Source organism: Callospermophilus lateralis, chromosome 4 (genome assembly GCF_048772815.1).
Source record: "Callospermophilus lateralis isolate mCalLat2 chromosome 4, mCalLat2.hap1, whole genome shotgun sequence".
NCBI lineage: Eukaryota > Metazoa > Chordata > Mammalia > Rodentia > Sciuridae > Callospermophilus > Callospermophilus lateralis.
Window position 1 is genome coordinate 72,357,934 of NC_135308.1, and position 21,194 is coordinate 72,379,127.

The window sequence follows — 21,194 nt, forward strand, 5'->3', positions numbered from 1 at the left end:
GGTTTCCACACAGTTCTACCTTCACATTAAAGGTCAACACAAGTACCACCAGAGAGTGCTTTGCATGACTAATTGTAGTTTCAGCTCAGATAGAAAGAAAATCTTGCCTTTGGTGGCATTATTTCCTTTTTATTTTCCTTTTTTTTTTCATTCTGTATGGCCCATTTCTAACATCCAAGAGTTAGAATGTCTGAGTTGAGATAGAATAATATATTCTATCTGAGATAATCCACTGTGATATCTGAGTACAGTGTCCTCTAGATAAAATATTAAGAGGTCATCATTGTCTTGGGCGCTAAATTCTATTGCAATATGAAACCATTGGCAGAGACTTTTGTATAATTTCCAATAATAAAAATTGGAAGGTTTTCAGAAAACGAATAGATCACCCAATGCAGGTTTCACCTTTACTCTTCTATTCTTCACTGATGATAGAGACCCTAATCTAGCCATAGTCTGAGAGGGCAAAGAGTAAAATTTATACAGTACATATACTGAGATGATCAACTGAGCATCTGTCATTGTGCAGAACAGAGATACTGAGATGTTCAGCAGGCAGTATTGTTACAAACTCAGCAATATATTTATTTATCTTTAAAATATATTGAGGATTTATTATGTTCTGAGCATTGTATTATAAAGTAACATATATCCCAAATCCTTGAAACAATTTTTTGAAAAAGACATGATTTAGAAATTAGAGCCAGCTACCATAAATACAGATAGTATTCTTGAAAGATGATTTACTCTGTTACACTTAATTAAATATAAACACAACAGTCAAAGTGTGGTTCAGATGCAGGTATACATTGTTCTATAAACTCAAATGCCCTTCTATTGAAAGTGGGTATTATTATGGTCTACAGTTCTTCAGATAAATAGGCAATTCTTATATCATAGTGGTTTAGAAATTATCATTAGTTCTATTTGCAAAATTACATATATCAGTTTTGGTAATATGTCAATGTTATAAAGAGATGTGGAGAAAAAAATAATAATTCCCCCTTCTCATTTGCATTACCAGATGGTTGAGATAAATAGTATCACTATTTATTGTTCACTATTTTATTGTCCACTCTTCTTTTCATCTATATTGCTTATAAAGACTATATTCTCAAATAAAACTAAGGTGCCATATTGAACCTACCACTCAGTCTGTACAACCTACAGTCTTGAAATCTCAGCAGTTTGAATGTTGAGGTTGTTTTATCTGGGGCTCTAGTGTATGGACACATAATTGCCAACTATCCCTTCAGAGTAGCCCTTCCTCTTGAATCTTAGGGAATGGAAGATTTCAAGGCCTAAATTGGTAGAATTTATCAACAATGTGTGATTTATATGGTCTTTTGAGATAACTGCTGTGCCATAAACAGCATTTATAATGGAAACTTCTAATTTGACTGTGAGGCATAGTATGAAGCACACATAATGTGTGAAGATTTTATGAAAAATAAAACATTAAATATAATATCCAATGCTGAATCTCTTACTGAAAATTCTGATTACAAACAATTCAGCCTCAGCTCTCTGTCTCACCTGGGAGGCTCTCATCTTCTGTGTAAGTTATGCACATTCAACTCATGCTCCCAGCAATGAACGTAAACTGAATTTTTTTTGTGGAAATAATATGAAACATTTATTTGATATATTGAACAACAACAGAGCTAAGTAATCCAACTCCACTGCAGCATAACAAAAAAAATCACCTCTTCAGTACAGTGTTAAGATTTAAATACAACCTGCATAAGAGCGCATGTCATATAAAATAGTAAGACTGCTGCTGCCTTACCAAGTACTTCCACTACCCAGGTTAGAGTGAAATACTGGTGGTCCAATAGTTTTATTGAAATAAATCATTTAAAATATTTTTAAAGACAAATTAAAATGCCTCAGTCTCAGTAATCATATATATTTTATCTATATAAATAAGATTTATTTACTTCCCATTAGTAAGTCTTCATTTCACTCAGGTTACAGCTACGTATTTTCCATATTTAGTATCTGCCTTGCCCAATATCAAAGAAAAAAATCCAAAATGATTAGTAAATTAAAATGTAGGAAATAACACCTTCTTGAGTTTTAAATATTTTTAAGGTTTAAAACGTGTTTTAATTTTGTAATTCCTAGTAGGAAAACATTATCTGAATGAACACCCTAATGGCAAACCATTGTAAAATGCTTCAACTGGATTTGCTGCAGAGGGGTAGGGATTATCTTCAAAGCTTCCCAGCTCTCCTGATGAGGTCAGAGGTACAGTGGTTTGTATTATTGCGACAGCCATTAAGTGATCTAGGTTGCTTTTCCTTCAGTAAGGGTTTTGTCAGGTGGACATTATGCTTGACCTCCAAATTTGGCTGACAATTTACTGATGAGATTCATAACCTTTGAGTTGCTTTGATATTTTGACATATTTGCTGGGTTCTGGGCCACATCCTGGAAGGTCACCATAACTTCTGGATCCTGCGTGGCTGCAAGAACCTCTGGATCACTAAGAATTTCATTGAGCCCAGGCATTCCTGCCATTCCAGGCATGCCCCATCCCATTCCAGGCATTCCTCCAGGAAAATTACCAGGCATTCCTCCAGGAAAGGCACTTGGAAAAGAGCCAAACTGAGCTCCTGCTTGTCATCTGACTTCTTCCTACCTCTGGGCTCTCCCATGTTCTTCTCAAGCCTTCTTAACTCTTTCTATTCATTCTTTGATCTCTCACTCTTTATGTTTTCACTCATATTTTCTCCCATGTTCAGCAATTTTCTGTGCCTGTGGTTGAACTTCTTTCATCATTGCACTAGCATCATCATCATAATCCAGTTTACAGGCAAGAGCAAGATCATGGGCTGCTTCTTCCCAGTGGCCCAAAAGTCTGTAGGCTTTCCCTTGCCACTTGTAAGGCTGAGCTGAATCAGGATTTATTTCAATGGCTCTGTCACAGTCATTTGGCTTTTGTAATTTGTTGAAGACACTGGCTTTCTTGGCGTATAGAATGGCCAAGCGAAGATTTAACTTGATAGCATCTGTGAACAAGTCATTTGGCTTCTATAATTTGGCTTCTGTAGCATTTGGCTTCTGTAATTTGATGAAAACATGGCTGTGTTGGCATATAGAATGGCCAAGCGAGGATTTAGCTTGATAGCATCTGTGAACAAGTCAATGGCTTTCTGTAGTTCACCATCATTCAGGGCTTCAATGGCAGCCCCTTTCTTTTCATTTGCTTGATTCAACATCTCCTTGGTTATCTCTGCATTTTCGTCCCCCATTTCTTGAGGGGCATCACTGTATGGTTGAATTACACCTTCATTATCAATTTCTAGATCATTTTCCTCATTTGATGGCTCATCTCTCTTAATGTTTTTTTTTTTTTTTGCTATCTGTTTTTTTTCCCTTGGTATTTTCTTCTGATTTAGGTTTATGAGTAGGAGGTGGTACTTTACCCCCCATGCTCTCCACCCACTCTCTCAGGAAGCGCATCTTCTTGGTGTGCAGGATGCTTGGATCCTGCTTACACAATGGCCCGAAGGCCCAAAGCTTACTCATTTTGTGGGGGTCCATGGTCAGGGAAAGGCAGGCGGAGGAGGCTGCTGCCTGTTCCCAGGCCATAAACTGAATTTTAAAAAATGGTGTCCACATACATAGGGTGGATTGCAATAAAATGATCTGATAAGTCAACTATGGATAAATTTCATAAATATAAAATTAAATAAAAGAAAAATAAAACGAAGCCACACGAAGCAAACCAATTCCAATAGATTTGATGCAAATGGCTGGCAGAGCTCACATGAACTTCTAACCGGAAAGTGTGATGAATGGGGACATAATGCTTCCAGGACCCCCAATCCCCATATTCCTTCCCAATCCCAGCTTCTTTGTCTTAGCTCTTCAGAACTAACTTATACACAGAACTGAGAATGTGCCTGGTGCACTGCTGGATCCACAAGAGGGTAAATTCAGGGCAAAGGCTTCAACTGACTCTATCTGTGTTATTGGCCCACCACTATGACCACGGAGAGTGGAATGGTATGAATGAGCACATCAAATACACCCAGTAATGATCATGAGGACTGTCTTCCCAAAGGAAGCGATGCTCAGCAGAATATTAGGAGGAGCAAATATGTGGGCTATATGTAAACACAACTACAGCAATTTTATGATGGTGTTTATTGACTATATTATACTTTTAATGGTTATTTTTGTTTCCCTTAGAAAATGCACTTATTTGCTGAAACACAGGTCAATATCCAAGTTTTCCATAGGACTTGAAATTTCATGAGAAAAATTGTGCCCATGATTCAAGGACATTTATGACAGAAGGCTGGCATGAAGGGAGATATTATGTATGAAATATGTTAAAATTATTAATAATTATATTTTTATTAAATAATAGGCTTAGAGTAGATTGGAATTAAATACAAAGAGATTCTAACACCACACATACGTGTGTATATGTATGTAGAATTTAGTACTTACAAAATCATTCACATACCTACATTTAATTTTAAATAATAATATTTTAAATTTTTAGACTACATATTCTTATAGAGTTAGATATTTTAGGGATAGGTAATAAATAAAATAAATTAGTCTCTGGTATTTTCCTGTATAGTCAAATATGTAAATATCAAAAAGAGTCATAACACGGGGCTGGGGTGGTGGTTTAGCAGTAGAGTGCTTGTCTCACACATGTGAGACCCTGGGTTTTATCTTCAGCACCACATAAAAATAAATAAGTGAAATAAAAGTATTGTGTCCAACTACAAAACTACAACTAAAAAATAAATATTAAAAAAGTCATAACTCATGGAGTACAAATGATACCCGCTCTTTAGAAAATATCAGAGTGGATTATAAAGAAGACCCATTCTAGGGCTTTCCTTTTAACATACGATTTTCAGTGTGTCCTCTAACATGACTTTTCCATATTGACTAAAGTCTTTCAATTATCTGATATAACACAAATCCCTTCATTGGTCTAGAATTGGGTAAAGAATCAATATTACTACTGATGATTATTTTGCTTTAAAACACAATTTCACTACCTTAAAGTTGTGGGGGACAAAATTGGGACTGAGAATGTCAGCAAGGTTGGCTCCTTCTCTCAAGACTGTAGGAGAGGATCCTTCCTTGCCCTCCCTCACTTCCGCTGGTCAATGACAGTCCTTGGTGTCCCTTAACTTACAGATGCATCACTTTAGTTCCTGTCTCTGTGCTTACCTGTCCCTCTTTTCTGTGTCTGTCTCTATGTTCCCTCTTCTGAGGACATGAGTCAGGTTGGATTAGGAGTATGGATGACAGACTTTAGAATATGACTGAAGAATTCAATGCAAAACAGCAGAATGAAAATTCCTCACATTCTTTCTGCTATAGTAACTGTCTCTTCTTCTAAATCTGCGATGCTTCAGTGAAGACTTTTGAATCTCCTCCTCTGACACATCACACTTACAGAACAGAGCCACATCCTAGTCTAATCAACTGTTTCAGGAGTAGTAAGACTGGTAAGAGGAGGCACGCTTGCCTTTGTCCCTAGAGACAAAGCAGTGATTGGTGACAATGACATGAAAAGAAAAAGAAAAAGAAAAAAAAAAGGAAGCAGTTCTTTATTTTTCCCCATGGTTGCATGTTGTTTCAATCATGACCACCAATTGAAATTACATGAAGCATGGTAAGGACATTTCAATATCTGAATGAGACTGGTATTTTCATGACATGTCTTAATGTTGAAATAATTCCATAGATATTGTCATGTGAGGTACATAGATTTTGGGTTCACCCGAGCCATCTATATGTTTGTTTGAAACAGTATCAACATTTTTTTCTGTGTCTTGTGCCTAACATTTCTCCACATGAGGGCCACGGCAGAGCCTGACTGACTTGAGCTCCTCACTCAGCTCATGCCTGACTCATCTGAGGACAGGGGTTGAATTTTCAGGGTGAAGACTGAGCTGACACTGAAGGTTACTCTTCAGCTCCTTGTCCTTTTAAAGGAAATCATTCTTCCTAATCTTAGCTAAAAGTTATTAGGATTTATGTGTATATAGGAGGGATAGCAGAGAAAGAGCAATTTTACCAAGAACCACTGAATGGAGAATTAATACAAGGAACCAAATTCCATGAAAACTCCAAAGGACCAACACAGCAAAAATTAAAAGTAACTTCAAAACCTTAACGTTTGACAGCTACATATTGAACACTAAAGAATAATTTCTGCTTATTGTGTCATAAATCAGAAGAGTTAGAGACACACTCATGCTTCAGTTCAAAAGTAGGATGCATCAAAGCCCATAGCAACCAACCAAGGAATATGGTCCTGCTCTGTGGCCTAAGGAAATTGCAGGATTGGCACTAAAAAAAACTGAAGGTACAGAGTGTGTGTTTGGCACATGGCAGCAAATGGACTCTTGGTGGCTTCTCTAATAGGGACAAACAGATGGGCGGTTCACAGGCAAGGTCTGGGTGTTGGTTGGTTCCTATATAAATAAATAAGGAATTTGTTTATACTAAATTCATTCTCAGTCTCAATTTCCTTTCCTAAAACTCTATCTGAATTCTCCAGTAACCTAAATTCCTTGACATAATGTCCCTTTCCAGGGCTACTTAAAGCTCCACAGAGATAAATGCTGTTGACAGTGTTAAATGTGTAAAAAGTTAATAAAAATGATATATTGTTGAAGATGCTCATATGCTACATCCTTATACCTTGACAGAGAAGACAGAACCTGGTGAGAGTAAGTGACTTGTTAGAGGTTGGAGACATTGTGCCATCCAGATCTTTCCACCATGACCTCATTTCTGCCTCTGAGCGACAGTTCTTCTGGCTTCAACTTCCCCACATCCCAGCTGCCCCCTACTCCATCCTCCAGCCCATCATTGAGAATATATCATGTTCTTTGCTCCTTTGTGTCTCATCTCTACTCTTATTTCACAGAAGTGGCCTCCATTTTACAAACTCAGTTCATTTGCAAAAACACTGCAGCCAGTTTCCAGGAAGGCTTCTAGGGACCTGGTCTCTACTCTTTATGTACCTGTATCAGCTCCTGGGAGATCCCTAATTCTCTACATCCCATCTTTTAGAAAACTAGTGCTCTTTAATCTTGTGGAAATGGCCTCTCTCACTTCCCATCACTATTAGAACTTTTGGGCTCAAATTTATCCAGGTAAACAAAAGAGGCAGGGTGGCCAGGTTGATTTATAACATCTTTCATCAAGATCACACTTTTGTTTCTTTCACTAAGACCAAGACTGCCTGCTCCACCCTCCTGTAGCTGGGACTCACGTGCATACAACCAGTTCTCTAGGGTTTTGATCATAAGCCTTGTTTATGTATCCATCTATGTCTTCATCCATGACTTCACAATCTTACTATACTCATTAGGGCACAGAGCTGTGTCATCTGAGTGGATGGGAATGTCTCTATCAGATGTGGAGACATTGGCCAGGCAGAGGTCCACATAGATCCCAGTATCTTCTTTGAAAACCAAACTTGCTCTGTATCCCAGTCATCTCTGAAAGCCAGAGGTGGCAGCATGAACTTCCCTTTGAGGCACAGGAAGAGGATAATGAGAGTGCTCATTGGAGGACCAGAAATTGGCAAAAATGTGTGTAATCAGGAAAGGTAAAATAGGGCAAAGGGATCTTCAAAGGAGACATAACCTAAACTTTCTGCCTGATAGAGGAGACAGGTATTTGAGGAGAGTATTGAGAATCTGCCTCCCTGTTTTCTAATTCAAAATACTAATTTCTTTTCAGAATTTGCTATGCTCCAGAAATATTTTTAGGTGCTGGGTGTGAATATTCCAAGGAATTAATGCAGGCAAAAACCAACCATTTCAAGCCATTTAAACTTTAGGAGAGATCTGGTTGGGAAAAGAAAGAAAAATTGCTTCTGCAGAGGTCCATTGATTCACATGAATCATTCTCACTAGAGTAAATTAAAAAGTTGGAGTTAGATATATCCTTGTCTGATTCTTTGCTTCAAGGACACATTGCTTCCTTGGGCAAGTTTCATGTTTTAAAAAGGTGTCATCCACGGGGCCTTTTCTCTCCCCATTATGTCCTCAATACTTCATCTTTGAGTCACTCTTATAATTAATTCTTCTTCTTTTATATAGTGAGGGTGTACAGAATTCACACAAATGTACATGGAGTCAGCACCCTAAACCAGGATCTTAAGCCCAAGCACTGTAAACTTCCTCTGTCTTTCTCAGAATGTTCTATTTGATCCCTTCTCATTCTTATCAAATTTACCTCTCAGTGCACCTCACTTGTATTACTGCATCCATCACATATAAACTACATAACCTTCCCCCATATCTTGTCACCTGTAGCATTTTCCTCCTTTTTTCATTTAAATTAAATTTCTTTAAACTGATTCCCCAAACATAAATAGTATACCTATTAATGGAGTAAATAGATCTCTTGATGCATGTGTACATTGTGTTATCTTATTTGCTCAAACACTGTTCATTTCCTTTTGTGAAAAGTTTCAATACACTCTCTTCTTGCTTTTTGAAATAAGTTTCTTATTGTTATCTACAGTCATCCAATTGTGCAATGGTGCACCAGAATTTCTTGTTCCTATCTAAGTAAAACCTATAACTGATTGATCAGTCTGTAGCTTTACATTTCTAATTCCTACACTTTCTATCCTGTGGTAATCACAATTCTAGTCTAAACTTTGCTGGGAGCCATCAGCCAAGTAGGTATGACAAATTCCTTGCCAGCTTACTCCCATGCTGTCTAGTGGAAGGACTTCTGAAAGGTGACCTTGCTCAAGGACCAGGGCAGGATCCGTGTTTAGGGTGTTCCCCCTTTAGAATAGGGCAGTTTAGCATAATAGGAGAGTAGGGTGTTTCCCCTTTAGAATAGGGCAGTTTAGCATAATAGGAGAGTAGGGTGTTTCCCCTTTAGAATAGGGCAGTTTAGTATAATAGGAGATTAGGGTGTTCCTCTTTTGGAATAGGGCGTATCCTGCTGCTGAGTTCCTCTTGAGTGCTTAGGGTCAAACAGTATTTTTTGAGAGACAGAAGCCCATGCGGAGTGGATTTAGGCAGGAGAGGATTTGGGCAGAGAACGGAGTGGATTTGGGCAGAGAACGTGGATTCCCCCAGAACGTGTTTGTAGACGGCCGGTGTGAGTTCGGGAATAAAGAATTGCTGTTTGAATCTACAAGCTGTGTGGAGACTCGTGATTTGTGCCCAGCCAGAGACTGCGGCATCTGGTGGCCCGTACGGGGAACGTCTGAAACTTGGAGGTAAGTGAAATTGCTCGCCCCTGAGGGAAGGCGAGAGAATGGGTGACCATTTCAGAAAACAATGTGTTCTTCTTTTGATTTATTTTGTTTTTCTTTCAAGCTGCCTATCCCTAGAAATTTCTCAGGCAAACTGGAAAAAATGGTTGACTAAAGGTTTGAAGTTTGTCGGCCCTGAGGAAGAGAAAATTGATACAACGATTTTTTATTCTGTTTTTGCTTCATTCAGTTTCGGTTTTGTTTTGTGTTATCTTATTGGGTTGCGTTATCTTTATAGTAGATTAAAACAAACTGAAAAGATGTTAAGTAAATTGTTAGAGGTTCAGAATATGGTGAAAGACATTTTAGATCAAGCAAAAGAGAAGGTCTCTCCAGCTAGTCAGACAGAGGAAGAAAATTTAAAGGAAAAGGGGTTGTTAGGAAAAAGGCCACAACAGGAGGCTGTTACTAACTCCGTTTTATCACAAGAGGGTTTAATTCAACCAACAGCCCCACCGATAGAGACAGCTGAGTGGCCCTCAAACCCCGTAGTTGATAAATGGGATCCTGAGACAGGACCTCAAAGATTAGCATGTCCTGTACTTGAACAGGCAGGAGGGCAGCGAATTCACCGTGCTTTAGATTTTAAAACAGTGAAGCAGTTAAAAGAGGCTGTAACAACCTATGGTCCCCAAGCTCCCTTCACGGTGAGCATGGTCGAGTCTATTACTAACTTGGACATGACGCCAACAGATTGGGCTAGCATGTGTAAATCTGTGCTAAATGGAGGACAATATTTGTTATGGAAGGTTGCCAATGAGGAATTTTGTGCAGAGACAGCTAGGAGAAATACAACAGCCGGTTACCCTCAAAGAAATTTAGAAATGTTGCTAGGAAAAGGACCTTATGAGGGTCAGCGGCAACAAATTGAATATGATCCTGCTATATATGCACAAATTGCTGCAGACGCAGTTAGGGCATGGAAGACTTTACAAGGACATGGAGATTTACAAGGTCAGCTATCTAAGGTAATACAGAGAGCTAATGAACCTTACGCTGACTTTGTAGATAGGCTAATTCAAACGGCTGCCAAAATTTTTGGGGATACGGAACAAACAATGCCATTAATAAAACAACTGGCTTATGACCAAGCAAATCGTTGCTGCAGAGAGGTTATTAGACCATGGAGACATGAAGATTTAAACACATATATTAAATTATGTAGAGATATTAATGAACAAGGGCAAGTCTTGGCAGCTGCAGTACAACAGGCTTTAGATACCAGGCCAAAAACATGCTATGATTGTGAACAAACAGGACATTTTAAAAGGAGTTGCCCCATAGGAGGAGGATTTAACAAAACTAGGTATCAAAGAAATAGAATACCACCGGGTATTTGCCCACGATGCCGTAGAGGGAGACATTGGGCTAATAAATGCCGTTCTCAAACTACCATAGAGGGTACTCCCTTACCAAAAAACGGAAAAGGACCAGGTATTTACCCACGATACCGTGGAGAAAGGCATCAGGCTCCGTTGCCAAAAAACGGACAGCCGGGCCCAATGCTCCGGGGCCCACAACCACAAATATACGGGGCAGTGGAGGAACCCAACAACACCATCAGAGTAGTGCCCAGGACACATTGTCCATTAAATCCCTCATCAGACAAACCCGAGGGAGCGCAGGGTTGGACATCTGCGCCTCTGCCAGAACAGTACTAACTCCAGAGATGGGAATTCAAATCATTCCCACAGGAATAAAAGGACCTCTTCCCCAAGGGACAGTAGGCTTATTATTGGGACGTAGTTCATCTACATTAAAAGGACTTATGATAAGTCCCGGGGTAATTGATCCCGATTATGTAGGTGAAATAAAAATTATAGCTAGTTCTCCAAGAGGTATATCAGTAATTTCACCTGGAGACAGAATAGCACAGTTGTTAATAATACCCAGCCTACATAATAAATTTCCTAGTCATAGTGTAGAAAGAGGTTCCAGGGGATTAGGCTCCACAGGTGTAGATTGGGCTATGTTGTCTTTAAATTTAGATTCTCGCCCAATGTTAAAACTAAATATTCAAGGACACGACTTTAATGGGCTACTGGACACAGGTGCAGACCTTAACATCATATCTAGTAAGGAATGGCCAAAACATTGGCCATTACAACAAGCCACTCAAACGCTTCGAGGCCTAGGAGTGGCTACTAATCCCCATAGAAGTGCAATGATATTAGATTGGAAGGATCCTGAAGGTTGTGAGGGAACTATACAGCCCTATGTATTGGATCATCTTCCTATAAATTTATGGGGACGAGATGTCCTAGATCAATTAGGTTTGACATTAACAAATAACATCAATCCTAATGCGCCCACTACTAGGGCTAGACAAGGTTTTAGGAAAAAAAAAAGATTAGGAAAACAAGGACAAGGTATAGCAGCACCAATTCAAATAGATCAAGGAACAGACAGACATGGGTTGGATTTTCAGAAAGGGCCACTGAGACAATCAAAATTACTTGGAAATCAGAAAGACCAGTGTGGGTTCCTCAGTGGCCCCTGACTAAAGAAAAGATACAAGTAGCCCATGATCTGGTCAAACAACAATTAGCGGAAGGACATATACAACCTTCCATATCTCCCCATAATACTCCCATTTTTGTCATTAAAAAGAAATCTGGTAAATGGAGATTATTGCAAGATTTAAGAGCCATTAATAATGAAATGGTTATTATGGGACCTGCTCAATCAGGGATTCCTCAATTGTCTGCTTTGCCAAAAACCTGGCATGTTTTAGCCATAGATATTAAAGATTGTTTTTTTTCAATTCCAATTCATCCCGAGGATAGTCCACGTTTTGCATTTACTATCCCTGCATTAAATCATGAAAGTCCTGATCAGAGATATGAATGGAAAGTACTCCCTCAAGGGATGGCTAACAGTCCAACTATGTGTCAAATATATGTTAATAAAGCAATCCAGCCACTTAGAAATCAAAATCCTGAACTACAAATATTTCACTATATGGATGATGTATTATTGGCACATAAAGATAAAAACATATTGCTGGAATGTTATGCCACACTTACAAACTTATTAAAAAATTATAATCTAGAGATAGCAATAGATAAAGTACAATTAAATTTTCCAATTAATTATTTAGGAGTTCTATTATCCTCAACCATGGTCCGTCCACCAAAAATTCAAATACGAGTAGATCAACTCAAGTCACTTAACGACTTTCAAAAGTTATTGGGAGACATAAATTGGATAAGGCCTTATCTAGGCATACCAACAGGAAAGTTGGGACCTTTATTTGATATTCTAAAAGGTCCATCAGATCCAAACTCACCTCGCATGTTAACTCCTGAAGCAAGAAAGGCATTGAAAATTATTGAAACATATATGGAAAATATACATTTGGATAGAATTGATATAAGTTTGCCTTTATTATTTATTGTACTAAAAACAAAAAATATTCCTACAGGAGTATTTTGGCAAGAAGGTCCATTATTGTGGATACATTTATCTTATTCTCCTAACACTATTCTTACTAGGTATCCTGAGGCTGTAGGACAATTAATACTCAAAGGAATAAAAGCAGCGAAGGGAGTGTTTGGAATTTCTCCCAATAAAATTATTACTCCATATACTATGGATCAAATTGATGAGTTAGCTAATGAGTTAAATACTTGGGCAATAATCATGTGTAAATCTAATGTTTCATTTGATAATCACTTACCATCTAATCCTTTGTTGTCTTTTTGGTCTAAGCATCCTGTAGTTTTTCCAAAAGTGACAAGAAAAACCCCTATCATGAATGCTCCAAATATATTCACTGATGGGTCAAATAATGGTACAGCAGCAGTAGTTACCCCTGATCAAACTTTTACATTTTTAGTACCCAAACAATCAGCTCAAAAGGTAGAGCTTAATGCAGTATTACAAGCTTTTTTAATGTTTAAAGATTCTGTATTTAATTTATTTTCTGATAGTCAGTATGTAGTTAATGCTATAGTATCTCTTGAAGATGCTGGTAGGATTTCCCCTTCTTCTACTGTTTTCTCTTTGTTTTCCACTATACAAAGTCTAATCTGGGACACAAAAGATCCATTCTTTATAGGACATATTAGAGCACATACAGGATTGCCTGGAGCCCTTAGTTTGGGCAACGATTTAGCAGATAAAACTACACATGACATACATATTTTCTCTACACTAGAAGAAGCTATGAATTTTCATAAAAAATTCCATGTTAATGCTAATACTTTACAAAAGCGTTTTAAAATAACTAAGGAACAAGCCAGACATATAATAAAACAATGTCAAAATTGTGTGACCTTTTTACCACAAGTTAATCTTGGAGTCAATCCTAGAGGACTGATACCTAACCATATTTGGCAGATGGACGTCACACACTTGCCAGAATTTGGAAAATTAAAATATTTACATGTTACAGTTGATACTTCTTCCGGATTTTTGATGGGCTCCCTTCATGCCGGAGAAAAAACTAAAGATGTTATAGCTCATTGCTTACAAAATTTTGCCACTGTGGGTGTTCCTAAACAGTTAAAAACTGATAACGGTCCTGGCTATACCTCTACCTCTTTTAAACAATTTTGCTCATCATTTGGTATTACTCATATAACAGGAATTCCATACAATCCACAGGGACAAGGCATAGTTGAAAGAGCTCATCAAACTATTAAAACGTACTTACTAAAACAAAAAGAGGGAATTGGAAAGGGGTATATATCCCCCAAAGATAAACTTAAAATAACCCTTTTTACTCTAAACTTTTTAAATTTGGATTCATCAGGACTTAGTGCTGCGGAAAGGCATATGTATCCAAAAAATGTGCATAAGCCTAAAGTTCTTTGGAAAGATATTCTAACAGGACAATGGAAAGGTCCAGACCCAGTGATTGTCTGGAGTCGGGGCTCTGTTTGTGTGTTTCCACAGGGAGAACAGCAGCCGATTTGGATTCCAGAAAGACTAACCAAAACGATTTCTACAGATCAAAAATAAGATAATTTGACTCAAATCCATAACAGCTGATATCCAGAACTCCAGCTTGGCCATTCTTACATCTGCGACTGTGATTAACCAGGATGCTTTTTTCAATATCTATTTTATTATTGCATTTTTCCCACATCATAAGGTTCTATTTTTATTTTTTGAGCTCATACAAACCTAGGTTAATGTTTTTCTGATCAGTTTTATTTTTTGACTGTGGAGTTTTTAAACATTGCAATGGAGATTTCACCTAGGTAAAGCTACAAGGCCTTTATTATTATCTTATGTGTTGTACGTTTGTTTGCACATTTGTGTTTTGTGTTATATGTCTGTGTGTGCGTATGTCCATATTTCATATATGAGGAGCGCTCATGAGAAAATGGATCCAAATTATTATTTTTTTTTATTCACGTGATTTAAATGGCTTAATTTAAATTAGGTAAACAGCTGTTAAGGATTCTTTTTAAGGTGGTTAACAGATCTGCTTGTTTACTAATTTAAATCAGGTAAACAGCTGTTAAGGATTGTTTTTTAAGTAGGTTAACAGATCTGTTTGTTTACTTTCACCTTTCCTTTTCATTATATTTAATAATTCTTTTCAGGATAATGTCTTTTTAGCATCATTGCCAGAATTCCTATCTTCATCCCAATGAATATAACTCAACAAGTATGCTCAATCAAGGAGTCAACTTACTTTGGGAGGAAACGGACTTTGAGAGGAGACGGACAAATTGATAGATTCCTCCCCTTTGAACTGCTTACAGAACTTGCCTGGACTATGTAACTACGTTTAGTGCAGCAAATTGTGGTAATGCTGGCATATCTTTGCTGATGGTGTCACCAGTGATCTTTGCTGATGGTGTCACCAATGATGCAATTTTTCCAAAGGAACTGTCAATTGGCTTGGTGTCGTGGCATTTCTGTATCCTCCTCCCTTCTGCTAGTGATGGTCTAAATTTGGGGGCCAATGGCTATATGCTGGACCGGCAGTCAGTGACGGGTATGATCCAATTGCAATGGTATCAACCTAAGACAGGAGGCTGACGCCTAAAGGTCAGTTGCCTAAAGGTCAGTTTTCCCATGACGGGTAAGAACCATATGTTGAATTGGACAACCTACCAGGCGCGGTCCTTAAGCCACATTAACCTCACTCCCCCACTGGCACCAAGGCCAAATTTGGGGGCCAACAGAGGTGAGGCAAAGAACCTCACCCCCCCACTGGTACATAGACCTATCCACAAGTATGGCTGTATGCTGGACCGGTAGTCAGTGACGGGTATGATCCAGTTGCAATGGTATCAACCTAAGACAGGAGGCTGACGCCTAAAGGTCAGTTACCTAAAGGTCAGTTTTCCAATGACGGGTAAGAGCCATATGTTGAACTGGACAACCTACCAGGCACGGTCCTTAAGCCACATTACTTGTTGTTTAATTAATCAGAAGGGGGGAGATGCTGGGAGCCATCAGCCAAGTAGGTATGACAAATTCCTTGCCAGCTTACTCCCATGCTGTCTAGTGGAAGGACTTCTGAAAGGTGACCTTGCTCAAGGACCAGGGCAGGATCCGTGTTTAGGGTGTTCCCCCTTTAGAATAGGGCAGTTTAGCATAATAGGAGAGTAGGGTGTTTCCCCTTTAGAATAGGGCAGTTTAGCATAATAGGAGAGTAGGGTGTTTCCCCTTTAGAATAGGGCAGTTTAGTATAATAGGAGATTAGGGTGTTCCTCTTTTGGAATAGGGCGTATCCTGCTGCTGAGTTCCTCTTGAGTGCTTAGGGTCAAACAGTATTTTTTGAGAGACAGAAGCCCATGCGGAGTGGATTTAGGCAGGAGAGGATTTGGGCAGAGAACGGAGTGGATTTGGGCAGAGAACGTGGATTCCCCCAGAACGTGTTTGTAGACGGCCGGTGTGAGTTCGGGAATAAAGAATTGCTGTTTGAATCTACAAGCTGTGTGGAGACTCGTGATTTGTGCCCAGCCAGAGACTGCGGCAAAACTTCTAAATTTTTATTAGATCACCTCTTTCAGATTTGAGATATAGTGAGATTAGAAGACCCTTGTACTTGTTTGCCTGATTTATTTCACTCAACCTAATGATTTTCAGGTCAAGGTTTTCATTCCTTTTTTCTTTTCTTTTCTCTCTCTTTTGTTGGGGGGGGGCTGAAGAGTATTCCATTATGCAAATGTACTTCATTGTATCCATTTGTTAGTTGATGGACACAGATTATTTCCACTTATTAGCTACTGTCAGTAGTGCTGCCATAAACATGGGAGTACAGATGTCTTTTCAAAATCTTGATTTCATTTCCTTTGAATGTATGCTCAGCAGTGGATTGCTGTATTGTATGATAATTTTGGGGAGGCTATCTGATAATGTCTTTATATTTCCTTTGTAAAGTACAGCTTTGTCGTGTTCTGTATTTTTGATTGGCAGATTTTTTTCTTCAATTCTATGAAAATCTCATGGTGCTCACTTCTGGTGTACATGTTTCTTGTTTGGAAGTTCACTGTCAGATGAGTTAGGACACCCTTATGTGTTGTTTCTTTTGTCTTAATTCCTTAAGACTCTATCTTTCATCCCTGAGAACTGTATTATAATACATAATGATAAGAGCTCAAAGGGTCCAGGTCAATCTGGAATTTTCACCCCTAAACAGAGACTTAAATCTCTCCACAGTGTGCTGCCTGGTGCTATAGGAAGCAATGAGGAGGGTGGTCCTGTGGCCACAAATGCTGCAATGCTATGTCACACTCTGAGGCCACAGCCTGCCAAGGCAACACAGAACTAGGGAGGGACCAAGGCCTTCAATGCTATGAGCTGCCTACTGGTGAAGTGGACTTATGGCCCAAGACTCCTGCAGCCAGCAACAGGCTGTTCTTCAGTCTGTCTCACTAGCACACAGGTCTTGCTCTCTCTATGAGCTCTGTCCCACCTTTGAGGACTGTAATCCCTAGTGAGTACTGAGTATCACCATGGTAGGCCAGGCATTGTGCTCTAAAACAAAATCCTGTTTCTGCTCTTGTGTCCTGCTCCTTAGCAAGTCAAGCCTTGATTTTCCTTCTGTCAAGATAGCTTGGAGGAGTGGTGGTGGAGACAGTCTCTTTGCTGCCCAACTAAACACAGTTCCAGAGTCTCCATCTGAGGTTACTGGCATGGGACAAGGATTGTTGGGCTCTACTGGGCACCAGCTTAGTTCTGAGTTTCAAGTCTGAGGCCTGGATGTAATTACCTGTCCATTTCTCAACAAGGGTGCATCTTCCTTCATGCTGGGCTGCTTGGATTAAGGGAAAGGGCAACTCTTATTTTCCTTTCTCCTTCACAGTGTCTTTTCTTTTTATTATCAAAAAAGTAGGCACTTGGGCTGTCCCTTGGGCTGGGGTTGTAGCTCAGTGGTGGAGCACTTGCCTCTCACATGTGAGGCACTGGGTTCCATCCTCAGCACCACATAAAAGTAAATAAATAAAATAAAGGTATTGTGTCCATCTAGAACTAAAAAAAAATATTTTTAAAAAGCAGGCACTTACCTGTCCTTTTCTTTTCATACACCCGGTTTATTTTTTCATATCAAGCCATTTTTGTGTGAAAACTGTTTATGTGGTATATTTGTGGTAGATCACTGAATGAACACCTTGATCTTAGTCTTAAACTATATAATCTGTTACCATAATAAATATGCATTAATATTTTATTGCTTCCTATATTGATCTGGAAGCACAGTGTTCAATTCACTTCCCAAAACGAGTTTATATACAAATTGCTTGAAAAAGAAATGTAGAGAGAATCTACTATAGTATAGAAAGGAGAAATTGTGACTCAGAGCAAAATGCTCACAGTTTTCTGGCCCTTCCTGCCAATGAGAAGATAATTCTGATGTCTAAGTCTGGAAAAGAGAATTGCAACTTTCCCTTAATCCATAAATTCCCCTGTGATGTGTTTAATCCCATCCCTGTGCCCAAATACCTACTAACCCAGTGCAAAAAATACTTCTGACTATACATACACAAACACTGAATTCAATTGAGGAAAGTAGGGCCTCATTCTTGTCTGTCCTTTGAAAAATGGTGTAAACAGAGTGTGTGTGCTAATTTTGAATATAATCCTAAAAATAGTAAATTAGAGAAACAAAATTATGAAGATTGATTTTAAATTGAAATACTCTACAAAAAAATCTTGTCAAGTAAGAGTGGAAAAGACAATATTTGAGATTTACAAGACTGTAATAAATGAAGATCATCATCCACTGCCATACCTGAATCTACTGATTCAGGGAAGGGCATCCGACTTCTCTCTGAACAATTCATCCTTCCTTCTCCCAGGGATCAGACACTACTTCCTGGAACTTTCCATTCTCTTAGGTAGTGGAGAATGCACTGACCATACCTGAGCAGATGACTCCTGCATCTTTAGAGTGCCTGCAGTTGTTCTCTCCCTGGCCCAGGACAGGGCACTTCCATAAGTAGTCCTCCTTTCCTGTGCATGCCAGGTCCGTCAGCCAGATGGGCCCAGATCCCAGTCCAAATTGTGCAAAGAGCAAGGCATTGAAGGCCACTCCACAGCCCATTTGTCTGCACACCACATCTGCATCTTTCAGGTCCCAGTTGTTATGACAGACAGTGCCCCAGGAATGCTGGTGAAGGATCTCCACTCTGCCTTCACACCGACTGCCCCCATTCACCAGGCGGAGTTGTGGGCTCTCTGAGGAGGAAGAATCATGTCAATTGTTGTAATGAGAAGGGTTATGTGGTACTCCCTCCCTTAACAAAGCAGTTGGAGATTTTACTTTCAGAATGCAGTGCTTGTGGTGTAAGACATGGAGTCATTCATCATACTAGGGCAGCAGGTAAATCTTAGTTTCTACCATCACATGTAGGAGAATTAATTGTGAAAAAATAAGAAAGGGAATTAACTACAATGTAATCAAGTGAGTAGTGTCAGTAGAAGTTATTATGTAGATCTGATCAGAATAAGACATGTTACTGGTAGAGTTCTGCATATGATGTGGCAAAACATTTTGAGAAATGCCAGATTTCCTACTTTGAGTAGCCGAATGTGTCTTTTTCTGAGTGATTTCTAAGAGTTACTATAATGGGCCAGTATCTGAATTGGCTTCTTGAGGACATAAGCTTCAGGACCCATGACCTGAGATTGGCAGGGTCAGAGCATAGGAGATGGAGTAAGAAATGGAATGAGATCATTAGAAGTCTTAAGGTGACAGTCATGAATCCAGTAAAAAAAATGTAATTAAGACTGAAAAATGAATGGATCATAAGACAAACCATGTTTAATACAATACATTTCAGAAATGGTTCTAGCCTTCATAGTTAAAATATGGATATGCAATTTTAAATTTTGCATTCACTTTAGGTAGATTGGGCAACCTTTCTAAATAGATGATGTCAGATATTGACATTGCCCAAATGACACTGGAAATGATAGAATGCTACTTGTTCCTCCAAATATATCTAATCTGTGTTTGAACTTCCTGCCAGGAGTTCTTGATGAGAACAAAAGTACACTTTTTATGACTCTGTGAGTGAAAAGAGTCAGAGAACACAGGAAAAACTGTATTCTGACTAGAGAAAGAGGAAGAACACTGGGAACCAATAAAGAATTTATGAGAAATGTCAATGATACAGAGGATCATTATACTTTAAGAAAAGTATAAAGCAATTTACAACTTCAACTCCAGCTGTAACCATGTAATGGATAACCATGGGAGAAACACATGGTTCTTACAAGCTTCAGAACAAGTTTGGGGAGATGTTCCAAGAGGAACATCTCCTGCACAACAAGAGAGCTGTAGAGAAGGAGTCCATCACATTGCTCTGCAAGCTCTCAGAGTGCTATAACCTGGGGTTATCTTGACAAGGGTCCTATTGTAGGGGATAAATTGTGCTGAGATTGTAAAATATGGATTAATCATAATTCCAGGTCCCTGGGTCACCCTCAGTGACAGTGATTGTGTGAAGGAAGTGAGCACCTACAGTCTCAAATAGGAAGACTGACTTCCACAAACACACTGTCATAGTGGCACACAAGGAACTACAGGACTTACTGACATGTGGTCCTTCTCTATGTGAGGAGGAGTGATTCCAGTCTCATGTGGTTGCACATGGAAGCCATATCTGAGAGCTTAGAGACCATATCTGATGATTCAACCATCTCCAGAGTGGAGCTCCCCAGATGGCTCCGGTCTCCCATCTCCAGAGTGGAGCTCAGTGGTTGGATAGCTTATACCACTTTTCACAGGCATTCCAGGGATTCATCATGGCTAGGACACTCAGCATGCCTCCATGGGCATGAGTCTTTGGAATAGTGTGTGCCCATCATTTGGGTCCAGAAACTACTAAAGGAAGGGCTTGGGTGACTTTGACTTTTGCCATGCACCCAGGTTTGCAAACAGAATTTATCCAGAATGAATAGGGCCTGCCCCATCAATATTCCCTTAGCCTCCATGGCAGAAAATGAGGAGCTTGGTGCAGCCAACATATCACACCATATCCTAGTTCATTTTGATGGGAACTCAAAGGAACTATGATTGGTTTCATTTTTAGGCTACTAACTCGGTATTCCTGGTGGATTCAAATGTTAAATGACCAAAAAAGAATTGTCTTCATGAAAGTATTTGGTCTGGGAGGAATTTTTTATGCATTTAACCATATATATATATATATTTTTTTTTTTTCCTTACTACTCTGTATTTAATGCATTTGTAAATTCTTCAAATGGATTTTTCTCTTTTCTTCTTTTTCTTCTTTTCATAATTAATTTCCTTTTATTAATTTACTTTCTTATTCATTCTGTTTATTCTTTGCCTAATCTATTGTTACTATTTTTTAAGTTGTCATTGAGTTTAATTATTACTGAATTTATACAGCTGATTTATGTTTATGTGGTAGATACTGCTGTCATTCACATTCTTCTTTCTGAGTTATGATGTTTATCAAGCCAAGACACTTGAACA

At 38.9% G+C, this 21,194-nt stretch overlaps 2 pseudogenes; both read right to left on the reverse strand.

Moving 5' to 3' along the window:
• LOC143398299 (antigen WC1.1-like) overlaps nucleotides 1–21,194 on the reverse strand; it is an 81,695-nt pseudogene that overhangs the window by 12,426 nt on the left and 48,075 nt on the right.
• On the reverse strand, nucleotides 2,332–3,549 carry LOC143397707 (hsc70-interacting protein-like; annotated as a pseudogene).